Source organism: Harmonia axyridis, chromosome 1 (genome assembly GCF_914767665.1).
Source record: "Harmonia axyridis chromosome 1, icHarAxyr1.1, whole genome shotgun sequence".
NCBI classification, from domain to species: Eukaryota; Metazoa; Arthropoda; class Insecta; order Coleoptera; family Coccinellidae; genus Harmonia; species Harmonia axyridis.
Window position 1 is genome coordinate 52,865,578 of NC_059501.1, and position 17,052 is coordinate 52,882,629.

Below are 17,052 nucleotides of genomic sequence, written 5' to 3' on the forward strand. Positions count from 1 at the left end.
ATGTCCTTTCTTTCCTTTCATCCTCGTTATTTTTGTAACAGGGTAACCCTGATTAACTAGGTCAGTCTGTATTTCTTCGTCTGTGGATTCTAATAGTACTCCACGGAGGACAACTTTTAATTTCTTTTCAGTTTTCAAGCCGAACGTGTGAAATTCTTCATCTCCTTCTTTTAATATCTTGTATAGTGCCCTGTAGTCATCTTCGCTTTTGGGTTCGATTTGAACCCCTTGCGCTACTAATTTCACTTTTTTACACTTAACATTTTGTTTCTGGATCTCCTTGTTCACTTTATCCAATCTGCTTTTATTTCTTAAAATCAACTGTGGGATTCTTTCGCTTTCCATATTTTTTATTGATTTCCCGTTTTCACTTATGTTTTTGTATCTTGCCTGTGTGACGTTTTCTTTGTCTTCTCTTCTGTGCCCATCTTCTTTTCTTCATAGTAATTTCCGATTCTTCGTCGATTTCCATTTCATCCTCGCTCAGTAATTCGAACGAGTTCGATGTTTTACAGCATCTATCTTCTGTTCTTGGGGGGGCTTTGGGGTCGTTTTCTTAGGTTTGTTGTAGAATGGTTCGCCTACTGCTTCCTCGATTCCGTTTCCATTTTTCCTTTCATTATTTTCTTCTTTCCTCACACGTCTGTGCAATTGTTCACAGATATCTTCTATGTCTACTTCGTTCTTGAGCAAATAATTGCCCAAGGCCATACAATTTTGTATGGTTTTATCCATTTCGGTTAACTCCAACAAGTCAATAACTCACTACAGTACTGAAAAGTACTAAAACATTTCTTGAGCCGTAACGGAACACAAAATTCACTTTACGTCTCAATAACCACATGTTTCACCACGTGTTCACTCTCGTTTTGCTCTGGATCTTAGCACATCCTCACCTGGTGACAGAATGTCTCGCTATCGCTAGCCAATGCAAAAAATATTTTCATCAAGTGACTTGTTGAAGTATGTAAGTAAACTCTATGAAGCCATCCTAGATACTGTAGTTCATTGGGACTTTGGAAAAAACAGCATTTTGCAATATTTTATATATGTAGAGACCCTATGCTTGTCTGAGCGATGTGATGCGCATCACTCTCTAAATCGGCATCGTTGGGTATATAAACTCACCACACTTCAGCAGAATCACAAGCCCCACTATGGATATTAAAGCTTTATTTGACAGAGAACACTGAGTGCCAAACATATGATTTTATTGGTTATCTCGGTATGAATCGCCGCTTATCCTCAGAGAGGATATTGGCTCGAGAACGCCTCGCCAAACATTTACAGGGTATCTCGGGAAGAATGCGACAAACGGATACCATGAACTAAGTTCATCATGGAGGACTCGTAGTATCAAGAGGTTTCAATCGCCTGAGTGCCTTCGTTTGGGATATACGGGGTGATATCCATCTTATGAATGAAATTTCACAGTTCAATAACTCTTCAACTAATCGACCGAATAATTTCAAATTTTGAATTTCTGTCACACTTCACTATCGCCTTCCTTCAATATTTCTGAAATCGAAGAAATCAGATCCGGATCAGGAAAATTTCAGACTTTTCCAATTTTCGTGAATATTGGATAATATTATGTGTAAACATAATGATTTTTTCCGTATTCGTAACCACAAAGAATTAATTCATAATCTATACTATATTAAACTCGTAAGCGCTCCTCCCACCGAAAATCGAACGATTTTGGACCGATTTTGCGGTCGAGTGTTCTCGGCTCTGGGAGAGATACGAGAAAAACTAAAAGTACGGGAAGAAAGAGAAAATGTCGAATTAACTCTCGCGGATATTCCCGTTTCCCGATTTTTCGGGATTACCTGGGACTGAACGGATAAAGTTTGGGAAATTTCCCGACGAATTTCCAGATTCACGTCGACGTGAACGACCAATAGGAAAATACTACGATGTCCTTGGGTAGCAACGGGCCTAGCAACGTCCGCGGCAATTGACGTTTCTAGAATATTTAGGTTTTATACATAGACCTAATATCAAATGGACAGGCCCTTAGAGAGAAATTCTGGCATGCCGCATATGAAAGAGAGAGATGGAGCTAGATGAGTCAATGTCAAAATCATATGATCAAAACATTGAACTCACATTCAGAAAATCGCTAATTTTTCTCTCATTCTGAATTGAACACATAGTTAATCTGATTGATTCGATTTGTAAAAGTGTTGAACATTCTAATAAAAGGAATTAGAGGTAAGTATTCCGTGAAATCTTTATCGGATTTCAATAAGTTCATGAAACTTATTGAAAGGCCGATTTCATCTTGAAAATTAATAGAAAGCTCATGTTTTTCTAGAATCCATCTGCTATTGCGAAATTCAAAGCACCAAAAGAACTAATTTTCAAATAAAATGCCTCACACTCGTGCAGCCTTCAATTGTACAGCGAGAATAGAAAAAAGCCAAAAGTTGAAATTTCATTCGTAAGTATTTATCTCTTTTAATACCCTCTGAATTCATACATAAAGGAAATATCAGTTCACAGTTTTCCAAAGGATGACAAATTAAGGGAACAGTGAATGAAAGCTGAAGAAGAATTGATTTCAACCCTTTTTCCTTGTTGAAAATATGCAGCAACCGTTTTCATCAACATGAATTATTAATATTCATGGTACAAAAACTCTGAAAAAAGATGTTATTCCTTCAGTTTTCAGTTTCTCCAATTATATGCCTGAGAGATTAAATTATGGAGATAAATGTCTTGAAGATAATATTGAAGGTACATTAATATTTTATTTTTTATGGATGTGAAATATCTATTTATTTTCCGTCCCTTATTTTATTCATTCATATAAATAATTATTGCAAAAGAAATTGAACAGGACCAGCCAGAGACAAAACAGCAAGAGATGGGGCAACCAGATACGGTACAACTGTTTATAATATCAAAATCCTCTGCTGCTGCCATGGAAGATTTTCCCCCCAGATTGAATACTAATATTAGAAATACTAGAAATTAGAAACCTGGGAATGAGGATTTCCAAGAATGGAACACTAGACGAAGTAATATCTGAGAGAAACATCCAAAGAAATCCAATAATCTCAATGTTAAATAGGATATTATCGATTAAAGACATAAATTTGAATAATAAGAAAAAATTTACTAAATAGTTAGGAGCATAATAACATACAGCTCTGAAGTGGACAGCAGCTACAAAATCTGAAAGGGACATGATACCAAATGATACAATAAGACATAGAATGGAAATAAGACATGATATTATTGATCTTAAGAACACAACAGTTGGTTTGGTACAGACAAGTCCATAAATACTTATGGTACTAGGTGTGATTTAAACAATAATAATGTAAGTTCAATTCAAGAAAAATCAAATTTAAAGCTCAAATAGTTTGAAATTTTCAGTTTTTTAGATTGCCATACTAAATGAGGAACATATTCTGTGCCGTGGCTTAAAAATTCATCTTTAGAGAAGCCCATTCACTGAAAGGCTGAAAATGGGTATCTTGAATTGTTATTTAGTTGAAAATTACTTTTAACGTATGAGAACAACAACTTATAACGTTATGATATGTATTTTTCAGGAAAAATGAATGTATCATAACTGATCCTTGGAGAGATAAGGAGAAGAAGATCCATAAATTTCAAGATTTGGAGGAGTTTAGAACTAAGAAGAGGTAGAGCTCAATCCTGATATTTTTCAATAACCTGGATATTAAATGATTGGAAGAGTGAATATCCTCCTTAGTGGAGAGTGAGAAATCCGACTGCGAATATGTTCTTCCTCATGCGCTGATAGGCTAGAGTTGGACCATTTTTTGAATCATTTATTGTAATAATGCATTTTGAACAGCAATAAAAACTTAATGAATACAATTCTTCATAAACTCTCTTTTTTTAATTGCCTATGTTATCTGGAAACAATTTTTTGAAAGATTTTACTATTATCAAATTGATAAGTGACTTGAACTAAACTAGTTGGAAGTAATACAAAATTGAAGAATGAAATGTAATAGACATAACTGATTGTATTTAAACGATAAAATTGTTTGTAAAAATGATTTTTCATTCTACCATCAATAATATTTGTACTTAGAATTTTGGTTGTCGAAAGCCAAAGTAATAAAATAGAACAACACAAATAGGTGATTACTAAGCAGTATACTTTTATTTTGAATCTTTAAATGGTTATATTTAAGAATTAGTCTATATTGAATTGATAATTCCAACCAAACATTTGAAAGAATGATCATCTTCACTCAATAATAACATAATATAACGATTTTCACTTGATAAAAATATATGAAAATTATTCTCATTTTGAGTTGCGATATAATAAAAAATATATTTTTTCTACTATCTTAATAGAAAACTTCATTCTCGCCCCTAAAGAAGGAAGGAAAAATGTTTTCCTCCCGGCAGGAGTAGAAGTACCATTTTCCTCCCTGTCTGATAAAAATGACGACCTTAAAAGTAGTAGAAAAGACTATATACATACCTAAGGAAAAAATGCTTTCCTTTCTTGGTATATAAATAATAAAAATATTATTTATTATAGCTTTTTCCATAAATTCTCAAACAAAAATTAAACTTTTGATAGTCGAAAATAGATTAATATAAGAAAGATTTCAAGCAATTCTAACCCTCGTTTACATTGCTAGAATTCCAGTATATCACAATAACAATGAGTTTCATTCAGAATAAAAGAAAAATTCAAGATTTTCCAAACGTAAGTCCAATGTTTTGGTCATATGATTTTGACATTGACTCATCTAGCTGCATCTCTCTCTTTCATATTCAGCCTGACGCGAACTCTTCGTGAAAGTCTCGTTAGGGCCTGTCCATGTGATATTAGGTCTATGGTTTTATATTATTTTTACTGTGTCCATTAGAGGGCTCTTGATGAATAGAACTATTTGAAATATGAATAACTGTATAATAAAATCAAGGATCAATCTAATAATCTATTCAAAATATTCTGACGTTTTAACCAATTCTGTGCTCATTCATGAAATCGTCGAAATACAGAATGAAAATGGGAAACGTCAGATGATATTTTAATGGAAATGTTGAAATTTGGACGAATCGAGAGGAAATATGCAAGAAAAGATGAATCAGATGCGATTTATATCCCTTTTTCCATGTATATTTTATGATATTTTCAAGCGGAATCGTTTTGTGTCAGTGGAAAGCTTGGTTTGCCAGAAGCCTCTACAGTCTACAGGAGTCATTTGGTTATTTGAAAAGTTTTTAACGAGAAATTTGAGGAAATAATAGACTACACCTGTATGTACCGCCCTTTTATGATGGTATTTTTGCGTTTTGTTGATATTTTCATGGAAATTGGTCAAATCTTGAAGCATTCCGTTTCATGTGAATTGTCAAGGTAAATATATCATTTTGGAAAGATATCAGCATTTGAGGCGAAGAAAACTGGTTGGTAGAGATATTTTAATTCGATTTCCTCTATATTTAACGATTTTTTAAACGAAATTCATGAAAATTCATCAATTTATGGAATCTCTGTCACCAGTTATTTTGACATTATTCCTATAAGAAGCATAAAAGCACCCAATTATGCAAAGGCATTGTGGCCGGGTCGTTAGGGATGCGGTCGTACAATCTGAGGTCTCTTTTGGGATGCGAGTTCAAATCTTGCAGCAGGTGATAATTTTTTTTTTCTTAATTTTTCGCCAGTTATTAATTTTTATATTATTTGGCGGTGAATGCTTCGGATGATTGAAATGGATCAATTTTTTGTTTAGTCTATTGTGTGAATGATTTCGTAGTATACACATATAATTATGTTTTTCCGATTTTCAAAGTACATATAAGAATAACGATTATACATTGTTTTTTTTCAAGTTGCCTATTGGAGGTTTTTCGATAAATTGACCATATTATACAGGGTGTACAATTTTCGAGCGCCAATTATGCTTTTCTGTAAAATTGAAAACTTATGAAATCTGAAAATTGAAATTTCAAGTTAGATTTCTCTCACATAATTTGCGAAGATATACGTGCGATGAATAACGTTTATACAGAGTGTACAATTTCCGAGATGTCTCTGGAGAACTGAAAACTTTTCTTATAGTTGTCATGTTAGCTCTATAGGTTATCATTCAATTGCATAATTCTTGAAGGTATACAGGTGGGGATTGACGATTATATACAGGGTGTACAATTTTCAAGCGCCAATTATACATTTCTGGAAAATCGAGACCTTATGAAATCTGGAAATTGGAATAAGAGCTTTAGATTTGTTTTCTCTTGCATAATTTGCGAAGATATACGTGCGATGAATATTTTTTATACAGTGCGATATCGATTTTACAGGAGATATGGAAGTATTTATGAATGAATTAAAATATGGATCTATGGGCTATATTGATCAACCTAAAAGGTAGATCTATGGGCTATGATGATCTACCTACAAGGTAGATCTATGGACAACATTGATCTACCTACAAGGTAGATCTGTGGGCAACATTGATCTACCTACAAGGTAGATCTATGGACAACATTGATCTACCTATTAGGTAGATCTACAGGATATATTGATCTACCTACAAGGTAGATCTATGGGCGTACTAGTATAATACTAATCTTAGATACCTCCGCAAGAATGTGAAGACAGAAAATTGCTAGCGCGTGAGCCGATTTCTTTCAGAGGGCTGAAGCCGATTTATCTGAATATCCTAATAAATTTTCGGGTTATTTGAATACCATGAGGGGTAATTCATCTGTTCCTGGTTCTATGAATTACCAAAATTGACAATTATCAGCTTCTCAAGACATATGAAGTCCAAGCGTTTGCATCATTTTTTGATTCGGCTTTCATCAAACTACCAGCAGTCTCTGGCTATTCCTGAGATAACTGAGGACGATGTACTCAGATCCCTCGAAAAATGTAAGACAAATACCCATGACTTCGGGTCCAAACGAGATTTCATGATTTCTGTTGAAAGACTGCGCGATTCTTGCTAGCCCTTTGACAAGGGTCAAACATTTTATTGAATCATACTCGCTCTGCTCGCCGAAGGGGCTCCGCCCCTTGGACCCCGTCACTATGCCGGTAGATCCTTCACTGGGTATCCCTCTAGAAAATAAAAGATTTTTTTCGGAAACCTTGTATCGTTAGCTGATTTCAGACGATTCACTCGGTATACTATGCTGATTCTAGGGTGGAATTCTATATGATTTTTTTTTCCTAGAACATACCGTTTGGCCCTTGCTCACATGAAAATATTTGATGCAAATAACTTTCCATGACGACAAATCAAGGGCGGTCCTAGCCTTAAATTTTGAGGGGGTTCGCCGTTATGGGCTTCGAGTATTTCTATGGGACCAAATCCCAGATTATACCGATATCAAGCCTTACCTCTCAAAAATATTCATATTTAGATATTCATATGAATATTTATATGAGGCGTACAACTTTGCGTCCGCCGTTTTGCAATAGATGGCTGTAACGGTAAGTGGTAGTAGAAATAAATATATCGTAGATGTCATACAATAAGTTTAGGTATTTGTGAACATAACGCCATTGACATGTTAGCCGATTTGTGTCTGCATCTTAAAGTTATTCACGATTAACCATGTTAGCTTACGAGCCAAATTCTCGTCATTTGCGGAAGTTTCAATTTTCTACTAAAATATGAAAAAATCCGCGGCTGAGGTTCATCGAATGCTTTCAAATACCTATAGTGAGAACGATATTGGTGGAAGAACGTACCAACGATATTGTTTATGTCTAGGTTTAGTTATTTTCTGGTACATCTGTAAAATGGCTTGTTCCGTTTGATTAAATAAATTAAGGAATAGATGAGTGGTTTCAACGCTTCAAGAATGGTGATTTTGATGTCGATGACCAGCATCGCGGTGGAAGAGAGAAGTTTTTTGAAGATGCAGAATTGGAGGCAATAATTGATCAAGACTCATGTCAAACGCAACAATAATTGTAGGATCAATAGGAGTGACACTAAAAGCCATTTCAAAACGCCTGAATGTCATAGGAATGACACAGAAACAAGGAAATTGGGTGCGGTACGAGTTGAAGCCGAGAGGTGTTTGAACGACGTTTATTTACTTGTGAACAGCTGCTTGCAAGACAAAGACGGAAGGGGTTTCTGCATCGGATTGGGACTGGAGACCAAAAATGGGTTCATTACGATAATCCCAAGCGCATAAAATCATGAGTATATCCTGACAATGCTTCCACATCGACGGCCAAACCGAATATTCACGGTTCTAAGGTCATGCTCAGTATTTGGTGGGACCATTATTATTATTATTATTATATTATTATATTACCAGCTCGGCGTAGTGTATTATGACTGAAAGAATCACAGGCGATCTTTATCGAACGCAATTAATGCGTTTGTACCGAGCATTGAAAAACAAACCGTCGCAATACAACGAGAGAGAAGATGAATTGATTTTACTGCATGACAATGTTCGACCCCATGTTGCGAAAGTAGTCAAGATATACTTGGAAACGTTAAAATGGGAATTCCTATCCCACAACCCTACCCGACGTATTCTCCAGACGTTGCTCCCACGGACTATCACTTGTTTCAATTAATAGCACACGGCCTGGCTAACCAACACTTCCGATCTTATGAAGAAGTAAAAACTTGAATCGATTCGTGGATCGCTTCAAAAGATGACCAGTTTTTTCAATTCGTACGCTGTCCGAAAGATGGGAGAAAGTAGTGACCAGCGATGGGCAATACTTTGAATTATAAATGTATAACCAGTTTTTTACAATAAAGCCTCGAATTTCGCAAAAAAAAGTTGTACCCTTATGTATTTGTTGTATTATAATAGCATTATTTACTAATCAGGGTTTTAACCATTCGGGTAGAAATTAAAAAAAAATTAGATTGTTTAATATGAAAAAAAAAGACAATTGGCAACTACATCACAAAATCTAATTTGGTCTTTAAAACTTTGAACCCTTTGAAAACCTTGTAATCACAGCATCCTCGTCAACATCAATGTCCCTATAAATGTTCAGGACGACAAAATACTCCATAAAAATGGAAGCAAACTACTAAATATGTCGTTTTCCACTGAATCTTATTATTATCCTCTATGATAGAAAAACTTTATTCAAATCAACAGAATTTTTTCACACCAAAATATCACAGCGATATATATCGATATTTTACTCTTACATATTTCGATACATTTCGATAGTGTCAGAAAATATCGATACAATATATAGATATCGATAATTTTCTGACCTTTGGCCATCCCTAGTGTGGATTTGCCGAACGCAGTCATAACCATAAACAAAGATTTCTCTATGATCATAAATGTCAGTCAAACGCATGTCTTAAAATTTTGTTCAAATATAAATCGTATATTGTATTCTTTAATAATGAATAAAAAATAACCGATATCAACCAAATTCTCAGATCTCATTTTTCCAGAAATGGCAATTTCTTTCTTTGAAGAATTTGGGAGAAATGAATAATCAAAATGTGAGCGTCAGTCTTTCAAGAAAGTTATTCATGCTTATAGGTTTGTAAAAAATTTTTAGAGAATATTGAATAAAAATATAATCCCAACATTAAGATTTTAAATTAGCACATTTCTTCTTTATAGAGACATGCATGATGCATAAGTCCAAATTTAATTGATGATTGGGTGGGAAAAATTGACAAATATTGATATTCTTGTAAGTCAATTCAAAATGAATAATAGATATATTTTAAGGGCTATCATTCCATTGGATATTTACTTGTGAGCCCTAAAATGAAGTTACATTCATTCCATTGACTCATTAATAGAAATACTACCTGAAATAAAGAAATTGCATTCAATGTTTATTTTCAGTTTTGACAAATATTGAATTTACATAATCGTTCGATAAGATCTATGAAAAGACCTACAGTGAGATTTTGTTTTAGGAATATTCAGTATAGCTGTAATAAACAAACTGAAAAGAGGCAGAATGAATAATAGATCTACCTTTCGGATACCCATATCTGAGAAATCAGGTTATAAGAAGTCCCTCATTTCCAAGGTTTATCAATACATTTTTCAGTTGAGCAGCAAATTATTCTTCTATTCCATATTTTGTGAAGAAATACAATATAATTGCAACAATTTGAAGGACCTATTGGAAATTCCTGAGGAACTAAGGAGTTTTTTAGTATCTGAAGATTGTATTGATGCTATGTTATAGAACGAGACTCGTGGCTCTGGGTTTTACTCAGAAGTGAATTAAACAGGGCAATTTATGTCCTATATAGTAAATGAAATTTTGATAGATATAAGTTTCAAAAGATCAACAATATTGATCATAGTATTTACATAAATCAAAAAATAACTGGCTTACTATTGTTGCATTGTACGTGGATGACTTTTTTGTTTTAACTAATGTTAATTCTGAATGAATTTTCTGATAGAAAATTTTATGAAAAAGAAATTAGGGGAAGCTAAAAAATTATTAGGGATGAATATTACTAGAAATTATGGAAAAGGTAGTAAAGCTATCGATTATATTCTTCAAATATGTATTGCAACAATTCAACATGTCTGATTGTGAACATGTGAAAACTAAATTGAATTTTGATTCAACAAAAAAGAGTTGTAATGATGAACCATATAAGAAATTAATAGGTTTATTAACATCTTTAGCAGTATTAACTAGTCCTGATATAGCATACTCTGTTAATTTCTTGAGTAAATTTAATAATTATCTCATTGTTGAACACTGGAAAAGTGCAAAACTCATTTCAAGATACAAAGATCATTGTTCAAATTTTACTTCAATCAAAAGGAACTGAGTATTTGAAATCGGTACTAAAATTGTATCGGTCAATACTATTGACCCATATTAGTGGGTTCGATGAAATGGCCATATAGCACCTATTCCTATAACGATTAAAAGATTGGAAACTTTAGTGAACAAATAGGTAGGTATCTACATTATACAAATTTGATCATTCATGAAATGGAAATTTTCAATAAATAGTTGCTTTTTAAAGTATTTTATACCTTCATTGAATTGCTGGAAAATTGATACCAATTTCGAAAGTGACTGCCATGTTCTTCATATACTGAATGATCCTTCAAAATTTATTTCTGTCGTAACATTTTGACTAGTATTTCAACTGATATATTCCATACGTTATTGAAATCAATATCTTCAAAGTACTATTCAAAAGACTTATAATGGAATTCAGAAGAATATGTCTTTCTCAATTTCATAGTCATATATGATATGATGCATAAGTCCAAATTTAATTAATTCACATCTAAAGTGAATGTTATTTTTAGAAATATTCAGTATAGCTATAATAAACGAACTAAAAAGAGACATAATGAATAGACTTGCCTTTCAAATACCCATGGCCTATGTTACCTCATAAGCAATTACCTATAATATCTTATCTTCTTATCTTGGTGAAACCTTTTTGAGAAATCGGGTTATAAGTTTGAGAGTCTCTAATTTCCAAGGTTTATTAATACATGTTTCAGTTGAGCAGAAAATAATATAACAGGGTATATATAGTTGAAATTATTAGTATGAAAGATTTGACTTATTCATTATAAATTCAACAGCACTGCACTCAAATTCTTCAAAAACGGAGTGGTCACTTATATTTTTGCACTCCTCTGTCGTAAAAGTGTATATTTTAGATATTCAAAAAACACATGGAAACTTTTGACTGTTATCTGACTAACTTGGCTCTTTTTTTCCAGTAATAAAGCCAATTGTGAATTATCTATAAGGAGTTTTTCTATCTGTTTAATACTGTTTCATAGTAACTTTTACTCCAATCCAAGACTGAATTGATGAATGAAGCTTCTGTTCTCTTTGGTAGTTCCATCTTCTGTCGCAATAAATTCAAATTCTCACGAAAGGGAATGTAGTTTTATAGTTTGTGGAAAATAAACGAAAAATTCCTGAAATAAAGTAACATTCAACCAATTAATTCCAAATAATACAAACCCTTCGAACGAACCTGAGTTGAGGAAAATGCATTCGATGATGATATCAATGTTCATTTGCAAATTTTGACAAATATCTATCGAATTTTCGATTCGCCGAAGACTTTGCATTTTATCTGTCGGCATGTATTTAAATATTGAATAACAATTTTGGAAACTGCAAACTTTTTCAAGAACTTTCATATATCGAAATGGAATATTTATTATTAACATGACACTGACAGCCAAATTGTCCACAGATACCACAGAAATATGGGACTTGAAATGTCAAAATGATCCGAAACACCCCGTATACTCGAAAACCGCGGGGAGAATCGAAGGTTTGGGATTTTTCCCGGGATCTCCAGACGATTTTGAGGGGGGTCTTATTCTTGTCATTTTTGCTCTAGATGGTCCCGTTTGGGCTGTGATTTTACGTTTAAAGTTTGACGTATATGTGCAAGCGGTTTTATATATACTTAGACTCGCTCTGCTCGCCGAAGGGGCTCCGCCCCTTGGACCCCGTCACTATGCCGGTAGATCCTTCACTGGGTATCCGGCTAGAAAATAAAAGCTTTTTTTCCGAAACCTTGTATCGTTAGCTGATTTCAGACGATTCACTCGGTATACTATGCTGATTCTAGGTTGGAATTCTATATGATTTTTTTCCTAGAATATACCGTTTCGCCCTTGCTCACATGAAAATATTTGATGCAAATAACTTTTCATGACGACAAATCAAGGGCGGTCCTAGCCTTAAATTTTGAGGGGGTTCGCCATTTTGGGCTTCGAGTTTTTCTATGAGACCAAATCCCATATTACACCGATACCAAGCCTAACCTCTCAAAAATATTTATATTTAGATATTCATATGAATATTTATATAAGGCGTACAACTTTGCTGCCGCCGCGGCAACGGCGCGCCGTTTTGCAATAGATGGCTGTAACGGTAAGTGGTAGTAGAAATAAATATAACGTAGATGTCACACAATAAGTTTAGGTATTTGTGAACATAACGCCAGCGACGTGTTAGTCGATTTGTATCTGCATCATAAAGTTATTCACGATTAGCTGCCATACGTCCCGGTTTGGACCATTGAGTCCCCGTGTCCCGGTTAGTTATTCAATTGTCCCGGTCAGTAATTTGACCGTTATGAGATTCATATTTCCTTATATAGTGTAGGTGAGACAAAATTTGTTTTCATGGAATCTCAACGGATTCCAGTAATCATAAATCTGAAATGCTGTTTCCGTTGCTCAAACATTATTTTTCAGAAACCGAAGGATTGAAAATAAAATTATTAAAATTGTCCAAAAAAATCATCTTATGCAATCACTTTATTTTATATTGAATCCTTAGAGTACCTTAATATTTCCATATAAAATATTTTCGCTGTCAGTGCGGTACTTACTTCGAAGTAAAATAAAGGCGAGTTTTTTTTTTTATTCGACAATGAAACTATCGGTTGTCCAGCGCATAGACTTCACAATACTGCTTCCACTTCCGCCGATATGATTTTAATTTCTGTGCATTCTATGGGTCTTAAAATTTTCAAATATTTTTCGATATTTTTTGTAAGGGTCGAACGATGAAAGGTTTTCGTGAGTATGCAGAAACAACTTACAGCAATGTTCTTTCTTATTCTAGAATTCGATGGCTTTCACTAGTTCTAGCTATTGAACGCTTGCTGAAGCTATGGGTGCCATTGAAAAAAAATTTCTCAGCTGAAAAAAAGGCCTTAAAAGCTGTAACCGATTTTTTTTGACTCTCTATTAGAACTTTATACTCTATTTCTACACAGTCAAGCATTTCTGATTGACAAACCGATTGAAAGTATTGAAAAATCATTAATTACTGTTATTAAAGATTAAAGTAAAAATTAATTGAGAGGATAGGTACTAAGAAAGAGTTGAATGGAAGATTACTAAAGCACTATTTTGGAAACCAAACAAGACAAGTCTACAGGGTGGCCACATTTTTAATGGGATTGTATTGGTAGCTTTTAAGCCATAAGAGTTAGAAGGTCGGTCAAATGGAGAAAAAATTGCATGCATAGAAGCATTATAAAGCAGTTCAAACAAATCGAGATTATCAGGGCCGGTTATTGAGATATCATAAAAAAAGTAAATTATGTCATTTTGATTTTTCTTTTTTTCCCACTTTATTTAAAATATTATCAAAAAATGTTACATGAATTTTTTATTCGACAGTAAATTATCCTCAATTTGACGTATTCAGATTTCGTATCCAGCGTTTCGAACTCTCTGGGACACCCTCGGGGACACCCTCAACCTCATTTTTTTCAATACGGACCTGCATATTTTATGACATTTTTCGAAATAACTTTTAACGCTGAATTCAACGATATATCACACAATGTCATTCAAAGTTGATTTTCAGATGATTTTGACTCTCATCCAAATTTAATGTGTATGTAAGAAAAAATAAGTTTATTAACGATATCAATGTTCTGACCCAAATTCAATCGAACCCAGAAAAAAATCGAGAACTGTGGCCAGTGAATGGAATTTTTCAAAAACTGCTGTTAATAAAATAGTCAACAGACGCGAATACAATGATTTTAAATTTGAATACCAAGCCTTGCACAAATTATATCGTAATGATCTCAAAATAAAGTTCGATTCTGTAATTTGTTTCAACGGAACAAATGACAAATACAACAATAGTGATACCTCGCGTGAAAATTGAGAATGTTTTGGAAGGTATTCAAGGAGACCAAACAAGCAAATGTATAAGAAGTATGGGTTCCAGAACAGTAAAGTGTATTTTACAAAATGGTGGACATTTCAAACACTTACTTCATTAATTTTCATTTACTTTCGAATAATCATCTGATTTTTCTTTCGTTAAATGATACTTTCGTTTAATTATTATGAATTGAAATATTTAAATGATTATATTATAAAAGAAGAACCAAGAAACCAGTATACTGGTTTCTTGCTCTGATTCTATTATGTTCCATTTAGTTCAAGATGGGTAAGTTGACTTTCTTATCGAAATTTATTGCATATTGCATGTTGTCAATTAAACTGAATAAAGGTAATACAGATCCGACCCAAAGAAAATTGGATAAGGGTCAAAATCACCTGAAAATCTACTTTGAATGATATTGTATGATATATCGTTGAATTCAGCGTTAAAAGTTATTTCGAAAAATGTCATAAAATATGCAGGTCCGTATTGAAGAAATTGAGGTTGAGGGTGTCCCAGAGAATACGAAACGTTGGAAACGAAATCTGATTACATCAAATTGAGGATAATTTACTGTCGAATAAAAAATTCCTGTAACATTTTTTGATGATATTTGAAATAAAGTGGGAAAAAAAGAAAAATCAAAATGACATAATTTACTTTTCTTATATCTCAATAATAATGCTTCTATGCATGCAACTTTTTCTCCATTTGACCGACTTTCTAACTCTTATGGTTTAAAAGTTACTAATACAATCCCATTAAAAAAGTGGCCACCCTGTAGACTTGTCATGTTATGAGTTTCCATACAGTTTTATAAAACGTCATAATCTCAAACAATTTATTAATATGAATTTCTACCAAGTAAAGACCGATCCCATCAAGAAGATCTGGGCATACTGGCAACGTTGCAGATTGTTTCGCATTTGACAGACGTTACGTATTGAACATAATGGCCGCCACCGGATATAAACAATGAATAAAATAGTAGTTTTTGACGAAAAAAAGCCATTTTTTTTTAGGGAAAAGCTTGAAATATGATTAATTAATCATTTCTAACGAGAATCAGTTGATAAAATACAAGAAAACTAGCTATTAATGTGGATAACCTCACCTTCATCAAGCCAATTTTACAAATTTTTAAAAAAAAAACCAGCAGGATTGAGGAATTTATGTCACCGGATTCGTGATCTAATACCCAAAATTAGTAAGTAAGCAAAATTTCATCACTTTTGAATCATTATTAAAATTAATTAATATAGTAAACATTAAAATTAAAAATTAATTCTATATAGTAAACATTCACCTGTTTTTCTTTTCAGAAGATGGATTATTATACAGGATTTGGATGGATAATTATACAGGATATTTATTTGTCGAATATCAATTAGAAATATCTAGAGATGTTGGACCAATTCAAGTCTGAAAATTGAGATTAAAGCTTCAAATTATTTACTAATTTGTAAAGAAATACACAATATTTGATCAACTATTGTATATATTTGAAATAGTAATTAGTCATTTTTGGAGAAATGAGACATTTTGAGATCTGAAATTCTCATTTCTCTAGAAATGGCAATTTCTTTCTTTAAAAAATTTGGGAAAAATGCATAATCAAAATGTGAGAGTTATTATCAGTCAATAGAAATACTACCTGAAATAAAGAAACTGCATTCAATGTTTATTTTCAGTTTTGACAAATATTGAATTTAAATAATCATTCGATAAGATCTATGAAAAGACCTACAGTGAAATGTTGTTTTAGGAATATTCAGTATAGCTATAATGAACTGAAAAGAGGCAGAATGAATAGATCTACCTTTCAAAAACCCATGGCTTATGTTGCCTTACAAGCAATCATATTTAGGTATAACATCTTTGAGAAATCAGGTTATAAGAAGTCCCTCATTTCCAAGGTTCATCAATACTTTTTTCAGTTGAGCAACAAATTATTCTTCTATTCCATAATTTATTAAGAAATACAATATATAATCAACAATTATATAGGGTGTATATATTTAGAATACAAGGAAGGACACCTTTTGAAATCTAAAAATTTGGTTAATAGTAGGTTATTTTCAATAATTTATAATATTGAAAGACCAATTGGACATTCCTGAAGAACTAAGGCGTTTTTAGAATCTGAAAATTGTATCGATGAATTTTGCATACTCTTCTGTTGCATCTTTCTTGAAGGTATAGGGACAAAAATGATTTTTATGGGTTCTGGTGAATGATCAAAGGGATACAGGTAACAATTTCATTAATACCAGTCGAGATGTAGTTATCATAGATAAGGGATGATATAGAAATTTCACTAGATAATTCTGATTTAGTGGAGGACAGCTGAATGATGGTTCGCTACGTTATAGAGCAAGCTTGTAGCTCTGGGTTTTACTCAGAAGTAAATT

The 17,052-nt window shown here is 33.0% G+C and overlaps 1 long non-coding RNA gene across 6 annotated transcripts; it reads left to right on the forward strand.

Annotated features, from left to right (window-relative positions):
- The first annotated feature begins 1,994 nt into the window (after positions 1-1,994).
- On the forward strand, positions 1,995-4,032 carry LOC123670689. Of its 6 annotated transcripts, none has more exons than XR_006745962.1 (5): positions 1,995-2,217; positions 2,321-2,446; positions 2,502-3,331; positions 3,374-3,483; positions 3,567-4,032. It is a non-coding gene; the product is annotated as an uncharacterized LOC123670689 (long non-coding RNA). The 6 variants fall into 6 exon arrangements; XR_006745964.1 differs by having other exon boundaries at positions 3,388-3,483; XR_006745965.1 differs by having other exon boundaries at positions 3,396-3,483.
- Positions 4,033-17,052: the final 13,020 nt, after the last annotated feature.